We start from the raw sequence: 15,304 nt of genomic DNA on the forward strand, positions 1-15,304 counted from the left end.
TCATGTGCATGCATCAAAAAAAAAACACTCTTCACAAACATTCTTTAGGCTTGTTCCTTGAATGGGTCTATGTTCCTCCTCATCTTACCAATTTTCTCATAATTTATATTTCATATGCATTAATCCTGCAATCTTTAGCTCAATATTTATTCACTATATTAAAATGTTTATTATTATTTATGATATTTATGTATTATTTTGTGCCAGGATTTGAATCCAGAGCCTTGCACATGCTAAACACAGGCTCTACCACTAAGCTGCACACCCAGCTTACTTTCAGATTGCTACATATGCAAAGAATCACCTGTAACCACTGCCATTTCTCACATTAAATGTCCTTAGTAGTCACGTTCCATTTAGAATGGGGGTATTTCCCAGAAAAGGTATTTTATGTTTACAGGACACTTTGAACCAAATGTGTATAATGTCCACATCTTACTTTATTTTTTTGCTGATTTTTGTATAAGCTAGTAGTTGCAATGTAATAAGCATGCTTGAAAGTGTAGAAGTCGCAGACACATGACAATAAATTCTCACAAAGTGACATTCCTGTGCAGTCCAATTTATTTCCGGAGACTGAACACCATAAGAGGCTGAGAGCCCATCATGACCTCTTCCTCTCGAACTCCTCACAGTCTCCATCCTGACTTCAAACACCATAATCTACATCTGATTTTAAAGTGCGTGTAATCTGGCATACTGTGGTATACAGAAACACAAATACACACAAAATAAACATAACAGTAACCAACAGTGACTGCTCTTTTCGCTGTGCTAAGAAACTTGCTTCCTTTGACTTATGCAACCCTCACAAACCCCTGGGAGTTACGACCCCCCCATTTTCCCAACTTTCAGCTAAGGGAACTGGATATTACAGAGATGATAGCGCTTATTAGGGCCACACTGTCAGCTAGTGGCAGCAGTGAGGTCCAAGGTGCAGTTTCCTTTACCCAGAGACCCAGTTCTCTCTTTTTTCTTTTTTTCTTTGGTGGGACTGGGGTTTGAACTCAGGCTTCACACTAGCAAAGCAGGTGCTCTACAGTTTGAAGGACACCTCTACTCCATTTTGCTCTGGTTATTTTGGAGATGGAGCCTCCAGAACTATCTGCCTGGGCTGGCCCTGACCGACAATCCTGTTCTCATCCTCCCAAGTAGCTAGAATTACAGGCATGAGCCACTGTATCCAGCTTAGACCCAATTTTTGATAACTACTCTACATAAAGAAAAATACATTTGAAAATAATCAATGGAATGTTGACCTATTCTAGGGTTTTTTGGTGGTATTGGGCTTTGAACTCATGTCCTCATTCTTGTTGGGCAGGTACTCTACCACTTGAGCCACTCCTCCAGCCTCTCAATGGGGTTTTGAAGAGGAAAGAAAATTAAATTGGTAAGTTATGTGTGATAAATACAGGCTAGCCAGGAAAGGAGACTTTACCAGAGAAGATGGTTAAGATAAAGTTCACTGTACTCTCCTTTCTGTATGGTATCTTTTCCAATGAAACCCATCCTCCATATTATTTCCTTCCTGTTGACTTCATTGCCAGAAAAACAGAGTCTTAATAAGCTTGAGATGTTCTGACATAGTCAGCTAGTGGAGTGAAAGAACAGTATAAGAATTGCCCAATTAAATGACCACACCTGTGGGTTGTCTCAGACACTGCACTGTATCTCACACACACTCCTATCTCTATTTTCCTGTAAGTGCACCATGTTGGGCAGAAAAATCTAATCCCCTTTCTGGAAATGATTCTGAAACTCTTTTTCAAACAAACAAAAAAAAGCTTTCTTAGGAAACAACATTGAAATAAACTCAGTATGGTCTAGGCAGAAAGGAAATAAATGTCTGACTAATTCATAGAGTACAGTTTTCCCCCAAGATCCACCTGTTCATTTCTAAAGAGTTGCTAACACACCAGGTTTACATAGGCTACACAAATAGACATGACAAGGTCACACAGGAAACTTCTGGGCTTCTGGGAGGACTTGTGGCCCCATAAAGGTGACAGAGATATTCTCTAGAACCATCTAGTTCTCTACCCTAAACACCTCCAAATCCAAGGTTTACATGGACTCGTTCAGTAACTACTAGGCACAAAAACAGTGTCATCTGTGTATCCTGGAACCCCAATCAACCAACATGGGACCAGCAGAAATTTATTTAGCTTCAGATGGGTGAAGGGAGGTTCACACCTTGGCAGTGGGTTGCCCAGTGTTTGGGAATGGTTGGAGTGTTTGGCAGGTCATTTAACCCTATCAGAGCCATCTGTGTCTTAGAAGTTTATAACTACCAAAGTATTCACATCTTGAGTGTGTGTTGGGGGAGAGGCAGAGATTTTAGGGAAACTATCAAATGATGTGTCTATTTTCTTTCTTGAAAAATGCACATGTGCATATTTACACAATTTTATACAAAAATTTGGAAGTTTTATGGGTCTGAAGATTAAGAAGGTTAGGAAAAGTTTGGAAGCAGTACATCAATGGATATTATATTAGGCCATGTAGAAAGGAAACCATTTTTCAGAAAATACAAAATATTAGAAATATAAGGCAGCCCCTAATTTAAGGATGTGTGCTGGCGCGCGCACACACACACACACACACACACACACACACACAGCCTGAGTCACTGAATTAGGTTAAGATAGATGATATATCCAAAGTCATTTCACATGTACTCTGACAACTAAGATCATGGCTTGTCCCTCAGTAGTTTATGGTCAGCACATCATTGCTTGCCGGGTCCTTCTCTCCTGTCTAATTCTTAGGAGGACAGACTTCTACTCTTTTAAAAGCCTTCGCTAGCTGCCTAACCTTGTCTGCTCACAAGCAAGCCTAGATGCCCCAGTTATCCCCTCCTCACCAGCGCATGGTTTCATATGTTCTCTGGACTCCAAGCAACTTGAGCACAAGAGCTCGGAGTTAACTAACTCTGAGTCCTCGGGTCTCACCAAGGCCTGCCACTCAGAACATTTTCAAATGCACAAGGGCACCTATGCATGAGACACGTACACTCAGTATTTGAATTTAAGAGGCTTAAAGTTTAGAAACCCTTGAAGTGGAGTTCAAGAGAACTTGAAACAATATCACAGCCTTTGACCAGGCTTGCTTAAAAGGAGCAAGTATTCATGAATAAATTACCTTCTTTCACTTTCAGCAAGGCAAACTTGGAAGAGGGAGAGCTAGCTCCCTTATGGCTGAGTTCTCAAGTGGTTTTAGTAAGTGAATTTTTATAATAAAGATTTTTCATTGCAATTTTAATTATTCCTGTTTAAATAGGTATACATGAATGGGGCATAAAATTTAAAAGTTACTAAAAGATATATGATGAAAAGTAAATTTCCTTTGGACCTCATCCCCGGTTACTCAGTTCCCTCCCCAGAAGCAACTGCCCTTAGCAGTAGTCATGAGGCTTTTATAGAGTGCAAGCATGTGAAATTCTGTTTCACTACATTTGAAAGTATACATTCAAGGGGAACAATTCACTTATGACTAAAATGTTCTGCCAGCTGTCGAAAGGAAGAAAGTACAAGCTGCAGAGTTATGTCTTCCTAGACAGGCTGGGCATGGAGGTCATGTAAGGGCTTCAGACAACTCTCACCAGGAGGCAGCTGGAAATAGAGGAGCCAAGGATTAAAAGGCCAGAAGGGCAGGAGGTAGAGATGAAAGGGAACAGGTTGTTGATGCCACAGGAATGAGGCAATAGCTTCACAGCACAGATAGAAGGAGTGAGATGCTGCATGCACTGAAATGAAGGATAGGTGAAAGAAACCCAGGGAGAATGAGCTAGGTAGGAATTAATGACAATAGATTTTCAACATCAAGGTTAGAGTAATGTCACGTTGTGGAGTCTATACTGACATGCACCAGAAAGAGGCAGCTCTAAAGATACTGAAAGAGAGGGTTTCGGAAAAAAAAAAAAAAAAAGCATCCACAAATATCTGTCACCATCAAATGATGACAGTGTACTGGGAGTGTGGGAATGTAATAGTGGATGACAGATTTGGGCTGTGTCCTTTTATAGGCAAGGTCATATCTTGGTGTAATTGAAAGTGTGAAGGAAAGTCCTAAGGTGACCTTTTCTCCTCGTGGCTTTTAGAACATTCAGAGGGGAGACTTTAGTCTCAGGTTGCCCCAATGTGCAAATCATCCACTTGAACCTAGAGGATTTTGCAAGCCCTGTGAACACCTGTACCCATTGTGCTCAAAATTGTGCCTAGAAAGAAAGGCAAGCAGTACAGCAGGGAAATCTCACTAAAGTACATTAGAAGAGGAAGAAGAGGAGGAGGAGGGGCACAAAGAGGAGGAGCACAAGGAGGAAGAAGAGGAAAAGGCCTGAATCTTCCATGGTTCATATAATCTTCATTTATTCATCTATTAGAAAAGGAAATTAACCTTTGTAAATGATATAGAAACAAAAAGTATTTTCTTTCTCTCTAGTCACCCCAATACAATGCATAATACTTATGGTCACCATAATATTCTGTTCACCAAAATGTGTGCAGATTTCTCCCCATCAGTAACCAAGCAATTCCAACACCCAGAATTATTTCTCCTTCACAGTACAAGCAAGCAAGAAAATCTGCAGTGGTCATTTCTCAGAGTCTTCTAATTCAATCCACTTTTGATACCCTCTATCCATAACATCAGATCCCACAGGGTGGAGGCTCAGCCCCAAGACTGCACTCCTCAGATACCAGTTGTGAGTCTCAAGTTGTTTTAGCTGTGCTCTGACAAATCAGCTGTGAACTGGGGTTCCCACACCCCTCCTTGGCTTGGATTAATTTTCACAAGTAGCTCACGGAACTTAGGAAAACAGTTTAATTACAGTTACCAGATGATACTGTAAAGGATAGAGATGAAGGGATACATAGAGTAAGGTTCAGGGGAGGGTTTCATGACTTGACCTTCTCCAGATGCACCACCCTCCAGTAACATTCCTTATTCAGCTCCCCAGAAGCTCCCAAACCCTGCTCTTGTCAGTGTTTATGGTGGCTTCATGACATATGCTTGATGGATGGATTAAATCATTGGTCACTGGTGCCCCCATCTTAACCTGCCCCTTCTTCTCTTCCTGGAGGCTGGGAAGCTGAAAAGTTCCAACCTTCTAATCCTGCCTTGTTCTGTCCTGTGACAACTCCAACCAGAGCTAGCTAGGGACTGCCAGCCATCAGTCATTTATTAATATACCAAAGATACTTACCAGTTTGGCAGGTGGAAGGATTTTAGGATTTATAGACCAAAAAGTCAACAAATGAGGACAAAGGACAAATATCTATTTCACAAAATCAAAACTATTAAAATATTTTCTGCAATATGCCTTGAACTGTTGTTCAAAGCACTGAAAATGCAGAGATCAACGAAGGCAGTCTAGAAGTTTGTACCCTCAGGTAAATCAACAGCTTCTGCCTGCCAGTGTAAGTAGAGGTAGTGTCACATCACTCCAGGGAACCCTTTTCCGTGCTCAGGTGCGTGCTGTGACCTACATGGACATATGTACAAGACACTACAGAAGCAATAAGAAGGACCCTTCCGCTTTCTTGGGTTCAAGACTTTTATTATTACATTCATTTTTGGTTAGGTTCTTTTTCTAAATTGACAGGTATTGACTGGGATGCAGTGTGATGTTTCCACACATGCAAATATCATGCATGGCTCATATCCAACTACTCGTCTTCTACCTTTTACCCTTGGTCCCCCTCCCCTCAGACACCCCTCTAGTCCCTAGTCACTACTTTCAGGTGCACCTTTTTTTGTTGTTGCTGTTTCCACATATGAGAGAGATCCTGTGACACTTGTCTTTCCATGTCTGACTTATTTCACTTAACATGGTGTCCTTTAGTTCCATCCATTTAGCTGCAAATGATAGAATTTCATTCCTCCATTGCACATATATACCATATTTGTGGTGTCCATTCATCTGTGGATAGGTACCTAATCCTATCCACAGCTATTGTGAATAGTACCATGATAAACATGGGTATGCAGGTATCTCTTATATGATGACTTCATTTCCACTGGAATATACTAGAAGTGGGATAGCTGGATCATATGTTATATCCATTTTTAGGGTTTTTTTTTTTTGGATCTCCATATTGTTTTCCATTTAGCTATACTAATTTACATGCAAACAACAGGAAATAAGAGTTCTTTTTCTCCGTATTCTCAACAGCATTCATTATTTTTTGTTTCCTGTAATAGTCATTTTAACAGGGTATAATGCGATATTATCTCATTATACTTTTGATTTTCATTTCCCTGGTGGCTAATGATATTGAAGATTTTTTCATATATTTATTGGCTATTTGTTTCTTCTTCAGCAACTTTAGACCAGAGGTTCTTTCTTGGATGAAGTTACAAGGCATATCCATGCTTACACTCTAAGTGTCACACCATTCAATGTTATTCTTGTGTCCATTTTACAGATGGAAAAGTTTCAGAAAAGTTATATTATCTGTTCACTGTGATATCTTTCATAACTGGAAAGCCTGGATTCAAACCCAGATAATCCGACAGAGAAAATACCTTGTAATCATTGTTCACTGCCCCTGTTTCTGTTCACCACCTTGACCAAAGCAGTTGTCATTGAACTACAGGTGTCTTCCTAAAATGGTGCAGTAAAGGAGGGGAGATGAGTAGCGAAAGGTAAGATTTGAAACTCTTCAGAAGTTTAGAACATTTTTCACAAACATTTCTAATGCAGAAATCTGTAGCAGAATCATTTGGATATTTATTGTCAAAAGACAAAATTATAACAATTTTAAATGATCTTCATTGGTTTTATTGTTGGTTCTAGAATCAGGCTATACTTCATACCATGAAATAGAATAGAATGTGTGCTCCTCTGAGGTGCTGAAAATAATTGAGTATTGTCTCAATGCTTGATTAAGAAAAGAGGATTAAGAACCAAAACAGGGTAAAGGATCTTGGTTTGCCAGTGCAAACACCCAGAAAAGCAGTCAAGACAGGAGAAGCAACAGCTTTCAGACACAGAGAAACAAGCACAAGAAGGCTGTGATTTCAGAAACCTGAAGAAGATAAGCCCTAGAATCACTTTGACCCTCTTCCTGTCACTTTTGCCACCTTTCTTCCTAGAGCCAATGTGTGTGTGGGGAGGGCACATTACAGGTAGGAGTTCAAATAGGGCACTTCAACCTCACTGAATTGAAATGATGAAGATTGGGGTTCAGGAAAGTTTAGGTAGATAGAATATGTGGGATGCAAATAAAGTATGAGAGCAATAAAGAAGAACTGTGAGGAGCTGTAAGCTGAATGAAAGCTGAATGAGTCCCAGAACCCAGAAGGGAGTGGAGATATTTAAGTTCTGAGCAGCCATTGTGGGGACATCATGATGGAAATGCAGGCTTTCAGTACACCTTGCAAAACTGTAGCACCTTGGTGATACATGTAAGCTAGCTGTATGGCTTGAGTCAGTGACCTCCCCACTCCACAAAGGCCCGTGTACTTGGTGCTATTGAGAGGTGTGGCCATCAAAGAGGTGTGGCCCAGTAGGATGAAGTTAGGTCATTGGGACCATGGCCTTGAAGGGACACCCTCCTTCCTTTTCTTCTCTTTGCTTCCCAGCTGCCAAGAGGTGAACAGGCCTCCTCTGTCACCATGATGTACTATGCCTGCCATCACAGGCCCAAAACAATAGGGTCAAGCAACCTCTACAACAATGAGACAAAATACATCTTTCCTCCTTATAAGCTGATTGTCACTGTGACAATTGTCACAGTGATGGAAAACTGACTAGAACACTAGCCACAGAGTAAGACTATTCATAGAATAAATTTAAAAACAAGCCTTGGTAGGATCAAGCTGATGTACAGGTAATTCACATGCCAGCCAACAAACTTCAGCACTCTCTAAAGAATGCAATACAATCCAGACAACTGACTCTCAGACTGTGGTTGAGTAGTGTGTATGTCCCAACTCATTTTATAAGGTCAGCAATTGCCTGATACTAAAATCATCAAAAAAGAAAAAGTTTCAGAAAACAACACTTACTTTCTGAAGGTCTAAGATGTAAAAATTGTCAACAAAGTATTAGCAAATCAAATCCAGCAATGAATAAAAAAGAATACCACCACATGGCCAAGTGGGGTTTATTCTAAGAATGCAGATTATATTAACATAGCAAGACAAACCAGTTTAGTATAGGACAAATACTATGTGATCATCTTAATAAATGCAATAAAACATTAACTGGATTCACCACCTATTCCTGATAAAAAAATTATAAACAAACTGATGGAAAGGTACCTATTTAAAAAAACAAAAAAGATGACTGAGCACACATCTATAGTTCAAGCTATGAAGCAGAGATCAGGAGGATTACAGGTCGAGGTCAGCCTGGGCAAAACGTTAACAAGATCCCATTTCAACCAGTAAGTGTGGTGGCATGCCTGTAACACCAGCTATGCAAGAGGCAAGAAATACCTTCTAGGCCAGCCCTGGGCAAAACCACAAGATCCTTTTGTAACATAACCTAAAAGCAAAAAGGGCTGGGGCTGTGACTCAAGTGGTAGAGTGCTTGCCTAACAAGCACAAAACCCTGAAATCAAATTCCAATACTGCTGAAAGAGAGAGAGAGAGAGAGAGAGAGAGAAACTAAACTACAGTTAGTATCATACTTAAGGCTAAAAGACTTTCTCCCTAAGTCTGGGAGCAAGACATAGCAGTCTGCTTTCCTAATTTTTGTTCAATAAAAGTGCCAGTGTAGTAAAACTGTCATATGAACCTGAGTGGTGGTATACTTAAGAAACAGAATGACACATTCCCAGGACCCTAACAGGAAGTCCAAATTCCTACAGGTGGAGGACAAGGTCAGGACTTTCTGTCAATTCTCTTGAAGCTATATCCCCACTTACAAATATTCTCGTGATGGTTCATTTTAGGTGTCAGCTTGATTGGATTAAGAAATACCTAGAGGGGCTGGGGTGTAGCTCAGTGGTAGAGCCCAGTATTGTATAAGACCCTGGGTTAGATCCTCATCCCTGCAAAACCAGACACAACCAAAAAGCAAGAAATACTTAGAAACTTGTTGAAGTATTATTTTTGTGAGTCTGTGAGGATGTTTCTAGGGAGATCAGCATATGAGTCTGAGTGGACTGGATGGGGAAGACCCATCCAACAGTGTGAATAGGTACCATCCATTTAGCCAACCCAAGAGAACAATAACAAGGGAAAGGTGATGTGTCTACCCCTTAGAGCTGGATGCGCACTTCCTCTCCTGTCTTTAGACATCAGAACCCAGCTCCCCTGCCTTTGGACTACAGGACAAATGCCAGCTCTCTATCCCCCTACTCCCCAGGTACTCATGCCTGTCTTCTCAAACTGAGAACTTCAATGGCCAAGTCTTTGATTCTGAGGTTTTGGAGTTGGACTGAACCATGGCTGCCAACAACATACCAGAACCTCCGGCTTTTCTAGAAGTGTTTTGTTGTTATTGTTTACTTTTGTTTGTTTGTTTGTTTTCTGACATAGGCTAAGATCAGAGAAAACAAAATAAAACACTAAAATAAGGGCTTTTGGGGGCTGGGGGATGTAGCTCAGTGATAACACAGTAATTGCCTAGCTTGCATACGAGGACCATGAGAAAACAAAATGAAATAAGGACTTTTTAGATGCAGATGTATGTTTGCTTAGGAAGTTCCTGAGCAGAAAAGGGTAGTCATCGAAGCCAGGAAATGGCTTTTAGAAGCCCATTCAACTGATGTCAGACACTGGTGACAGATAAATGGCAGCAACAGATTCCTTTGTTCTGCACAAGAATACTGCAAAAAAGTTACATTTTAACCTTAAATAATGAGCTAGGCATAATAACTAACTTAAATACAGTGCACAGTCCTTCACCAAAATGCCTGAGGCAAATGCCCTCTGTGACATTTTGTAGTCTAAGAGGAAGGTAGATTGCTTAAAAAACTAGGTAGGACCTGAAGGCAAGATCACTACATGTTAAGTACATGGTTAGTACATACTAAGATAAAGCATATAATTAGCATGTGTGAGGCCCTGGGTTCAATCCCAAGCATGGGAAGAAAGGAAAGAAGGGAGGGAGGGAGGTAGAGAAGGATGAAGGAAGGAAGGAAGGAAAGAAGGAAAGAAACCTTGGTAGTGTTTGATATATTTTAAGTACTTTTAATATTTATTTTCTACTTAGAAAAATAACCTGCCCACATTACACAAATTGCTCAATATAAAAGAATTATTTTTAATAAACACTCATGCACATAAAAACTGCTAAATCTGGATAAGGTCCATCGTTCATCTAAATCAGTGCCTGTTTTCTGGTTGTAAGGAGCACAACCAGAAGTCAAGTAAGTGGTTAATGCTGGTGGAAGCTGGGTGATGGGTACATGGGAATTCTTCAAATAATTTCTGTTACCTTTTTTTGTGAGTCTAGAATTATTTCAAAATAAAAAGATTTTAAAAATCACCCATACTTAGGTATTTTGGTGTTGGAATAACAGTGACACTGTAACTTAAAAATGGGCAAAGGAATACATCGGTGAGGATCTTCTCTGGGGTTAGTGGTTTGCTTAGGAAGCTTGGGGATGAGGCTGGCTCAGGTCAGTCTTGGTACAGGGCCCAAAGACCAGCCCCTGGTCTTATCTTGGGAGTTCTCAGTTCTCATTGCTTTGATTAGCTCCAGTTCCAGACACATTTTCCCCAGAAGAAGCTGTAGCAGAGAGAAGGATCAAAAGAAAACAGTCTAGGTCTGAGTCCTGAGAAAGTAGCAGGGAGGTAGGGATGGCATAACAGAGAGATAAAACCTGAGAAATCTGAACATGAGGAAGGTCACGTAGCACCAGGGAGGGGAAAGTCAGGTAGCACTGGGTAAAGTAGCCAATAAAATTAAATATAACCATATATGGATTAGACCTTGCTTTTTGCTTCTGTAACCTGCTTGCAAGAGTGTATAAGGTGAGACCCCTTTGTTCTCGGGGCTCAGCCTTTGGACATGAGTCACCTGGGTCTGTGCTGGTATAATAAAACGTTGCTTCCTGCTAATTGCTTCAAGAGTCCCCTATCTCAGCTAGCAAACTCCCGCAACAAAGCCACAGTATATTTTAAGGGAGAAAGAGATGGATGAGGGAAGAAGAAAAAGCCTCGGGGCTGTTTGCAGAGTATTTGCTAAGTAGCAAAAACAAAACAAGATAAATGCCAGCTGTTACAGGTGATCAGATAATAGAAAGTTCAAAACAAAAGCCACACACAAAAAAATGTAAATGTAAAGGTACATAATGCAAAGGTATATGTCTTTACTAATGATCATATTTATTCAACTTGAGAGCAAAATACATTTTTCTGATAAATTGGCAAAAATAAAACCTTAATATTCAATATGATGAGTGTACAGTAAGACAGATGGGCTGAGGAGAGTAAAAGGGCACGCTCTCTTGAAAACTGTCCATACTGTTTGACTCATGGTTCTAGGAATGTGGGGTGCAGATGAGGTGAAGACCTTTGCAGTGCTCAGTGAGGATGTGGCACTGGCACCCCTGTTCCTAGGAGCTGCACCCAGGACACCATGTGGAGAGACCAACACCTAGGGAAAGTTCTGCTTTCTGATCGATTCTGCTGGACTGACCCACCTGGAAGTTCACGTTCAAGCAAAAATTATGAACTCCAATCTGGTGTCTAACCCACACTACATACAAATTTTCTTGTCATTGTCACTATAGGAGGAGTGAACTGTGACCAAGTTAAGGCTCATTTGAGATATCTTCTAAAGATTCATCAAGGGCTGGTCATAGAGCTCAGTGGTACAGCAATTACTTAGCATGTGAAAAGCCCTGAGTTTGATCCCTAGTACTGCAAATAAATTAATGAATAAAACATTCATTATCTTTTCCAGAAGGAGACAAAAAAGGTTCCCCCCCACCATGAATAGGACATGCTTTATCAAAGATTTACCCAATAATGTTTTTTAGACACTCAGAGAAAACAGTCTATAAAGACAAAAGAAACAAAAATTCACTCACAAAGGTTGGTTTACAACAGCAAGGCAGACTAGAATGAGGGAAAGTTCTGATCTTAGAACATATAAGACATAATATTGCATTTCAGATTGAACATTTCTGTCTTTTTCCTGAGCCTTCTTTGCAATTGCAAATGTGTATAGGTTATCTACACCCTAGCTCAGGGACAACTAAAACCACTCTCACCTGGCCCAGGAACTGTCCATGTCACTCCCCACTCATTGACTATTGGGTGGGAATCACCAGTTCTTCCTTTCCTATGTAAGTTTTCAAAGCACCTGGAAAAGAGAAAGATGCTCCCTCTACTTCCAGCTTCCATCTGGTCCCACCATGCCTCCTTTTGCAGTTCCCTTCCCTAACTTCAATAAATTCCATTTACACCCACATTTCCTGCCATGGATTCTTCCATGTGGACACAAAGAATTTGGAAATCTTCTGACCAGAGACTATACCGCTGCTGTTAACAACAGGAATTTGTTACCACAACACAATTCTCAACTTCGGTTAGTCAGGCTCACTAGGGTACTGAGATCACTTACCACAGCTAGTGTATATTCAACTGGACACCACCATGAATTAATTCAAGACTACTTGTATAATTCAGAGGGTAGCTACCTCCCTTCTAAAAGAATAGCTAATAAGTTTGCAGAAAGGGTACTTCATGTTGAGGCAGGCTAAAATTAGGGAAAGTTCGGACTCATAAAAAATATCACGACTCAGATTAACCACGCTGTGGCTCAGGGACCACCCTCACCTGGCAGGGAACCACCCATGCCCCTCCCTACTCATTGATTATTGAATGGGAATCACCTGGTCCCCCCTTTTTCACAGATTAGGGTAAATTTTAAAAGCTCCTGAAAAAGAGAGGCATGTGTTCTCTGCCTCCAGATCCCCGCCCTGCTCCGCTTTGTAATTCCCTTCCCTAACTTTTAGTAAACTCCATTTATACTCATGAGTCCTGCCATGAATTGTCACTGGTGAGAAAGAATTTGGAAGTCTTCTGATCACAGACTCCACCAGCACCATTAATAATGTTACTTTACTTTTCTTTTGACACATTAAGTTTTCAAATTCTCTTCTTTCTCCTCTAGTGTTGATTTTTTCCAGATTACTTTTTTTTTGTAGTTGACATACCCACCAACGCTATTTTTTCCTCCATTTACAAGCACATATTGTCATTATAGTAACATGAAACCTACCTGAAACTCAGCTTCAAGGAAATTCAATTCTTTGAAATATAACTGAGAATTGGGAAATAAAGAAAATTGGAAAGAATGAACACCCCTGTGTCCATCAACCATTTTGTCTTCATCTTTCCCTCCCCTGCACCCTTCCCAGGTTCTGGTGATCAATACTTTGTTCCTATGAGATTAACTTTTTAAGCTTCCTCCCACTTTTATTCTTAACTCACCATGGAAATGGAGGCCAGTCACTTAAACTCGAGGTATTCATTTGGATTAGATTATATCCAAAGCTCCTATTCCATTCTACAATTAAATGACCATGGGTTTAAACTGTTGATACTTTGACAATGTGAGATAACTTTTTAGGGCATGAGATAAAAAAGCAAAACAACGACAACAACAAACATGGGAGTTTCCAGCCATGGGGTACAGAATTAAATCTTTCACCCTCTATTGGAAGCTGTGCCTCAGCACATCTTAAGTACTGTTCAGAATGTTCTGCAGGCATGGGTACTGTGAATAGCACCACAAACACATGACTGAGCAGGGTCTCTTCTGTGTGCTGACTTAACATTCCTTCAGGTCGATACCCAGGAGTGGTACAGCAAGATCATATGGTGGTTCTTAATTCCCAATTTACTAAGTATGAGATAGCTTTCCACTGATTTAACAGTGAAAGGAATGGTGTAGGGAGTATATCATCTAGATCATTGTATATATAACACCATCTTTTATCCCTCACATATAAAAAAGAAAAGATAACTCACCAGAGTACACATTCACAAACAGGTTTGAGAGTAGTAGTTTCTTTTTCCCTGTGTTTAGAGGCTGGTACTGGAGAATTTGCTTTGCTCTATCAGATTAAAACAGTTTGTGGGTAGGAATAGAGACCTCTTCTCATTCCCCACCTTCATCCCTACCCTCAAAGACTACCTCTATAATTGGGAATGACAGCAGGAGAATAATTCTGGAATATTTAGAAGTAAAGTCTAAGGAACCTGTTGACTGACTGTTTTGGAAAGGAGATGAGATGGAGATGTGGGGCAGCCTCCAGGTTTCTTGGACTCGGGGTGAATTTAAGACTTTTGAGATTATCCTCTAAATTCTTTCTCTCCCTTATCATTATCTTTTAACTTGTAACTGGACTGCATCTTTGGAGTCACTCGAAGTCCCCACAAACTGGAAGCTGAAATCCCAGAAATACTATGATCTTTTTTGGTGATTCCTGCCTCTAAATTTTTATTGTACTTTAACAAAATCTCAATATCACTTATCACCTTGTATTGTAATTGAAATAGTTTGCCCATTTGGACTGGAAGCCTCTCACCCAGGGTAATGTTGTATTTATATCTTCAGTGCTTGGCCCAAAGAATTCTATTTATAGAATCAACAGTCATTTTCAAAAGCTATACATTTACAGAAAAACAAAAAACAAAATCAACTTAGTTTTGCATATAGGGAGTTTGTGAGATTGCTCTATTTGGAAGCGATTTATACGAAAACTGAATTTCCAGAATACCTCTAATTGCTCAATCATTCATTGCTCAATGCTCAGGCATCGGGGCTGGGTGCTGAAGATACACAGAAGTCAACATCCAGTTTACAGGAATGCAGGGACTAACAGAGAAACTGCATCTCACCGAGTGGTTCCATTGTCCCCAACCCCCAAGCCAAGGTTTGCCCTTGAGAACATGCAAATTTGTAGAGGAACCCTGAGAAGAGGAGCCAGGTTCCCTGACCTTGTCTGCAGCTAGGGAGCAATCAGTGTGTATTAGTTGAATTAAGTTATAGAACAACAACAAAAAATTGTCCTTGCTTCATCCAATGAACTGAAAAATGGCGATGACCAAAAGTCAGTGTATTTTTTAAAACGTTCAGAAGCATCAGGACCACTCCAGGGGACACATCAGCCACATCCCAGCTGGATGTCCTCCAAAAGTTGAATGGAATGCAACTTTAAAAAGATTTCTGTTTGCACCAAATCTAATCCAGACAAGATGGTGAGAGTCTGGAAGAGTCAGAAAGAGGCAGCTTTTAGAGCTAACTCGGCCACTGCAGAGTAGCGCCTGAGACCTGTGAGACTGCCAGGGAGAGAGGCCGCCCCAGCTGCCAGAAGGTGACCTGCTGGGATGG

This window comes from Castor canadensis, chromosome 6, assembly GCF_047511655.1.
Source record: "Castor canadensis chromosome 6, mCasCan1.hap1v2, whole genome shotgun sequence".
Taxonomy (NCBI): domain Eukaryota; kingdom Metazoa; phylum Chordata; class Mammalia; order Rodentia; family Castoridae; genus Castor; species Castor canadensis.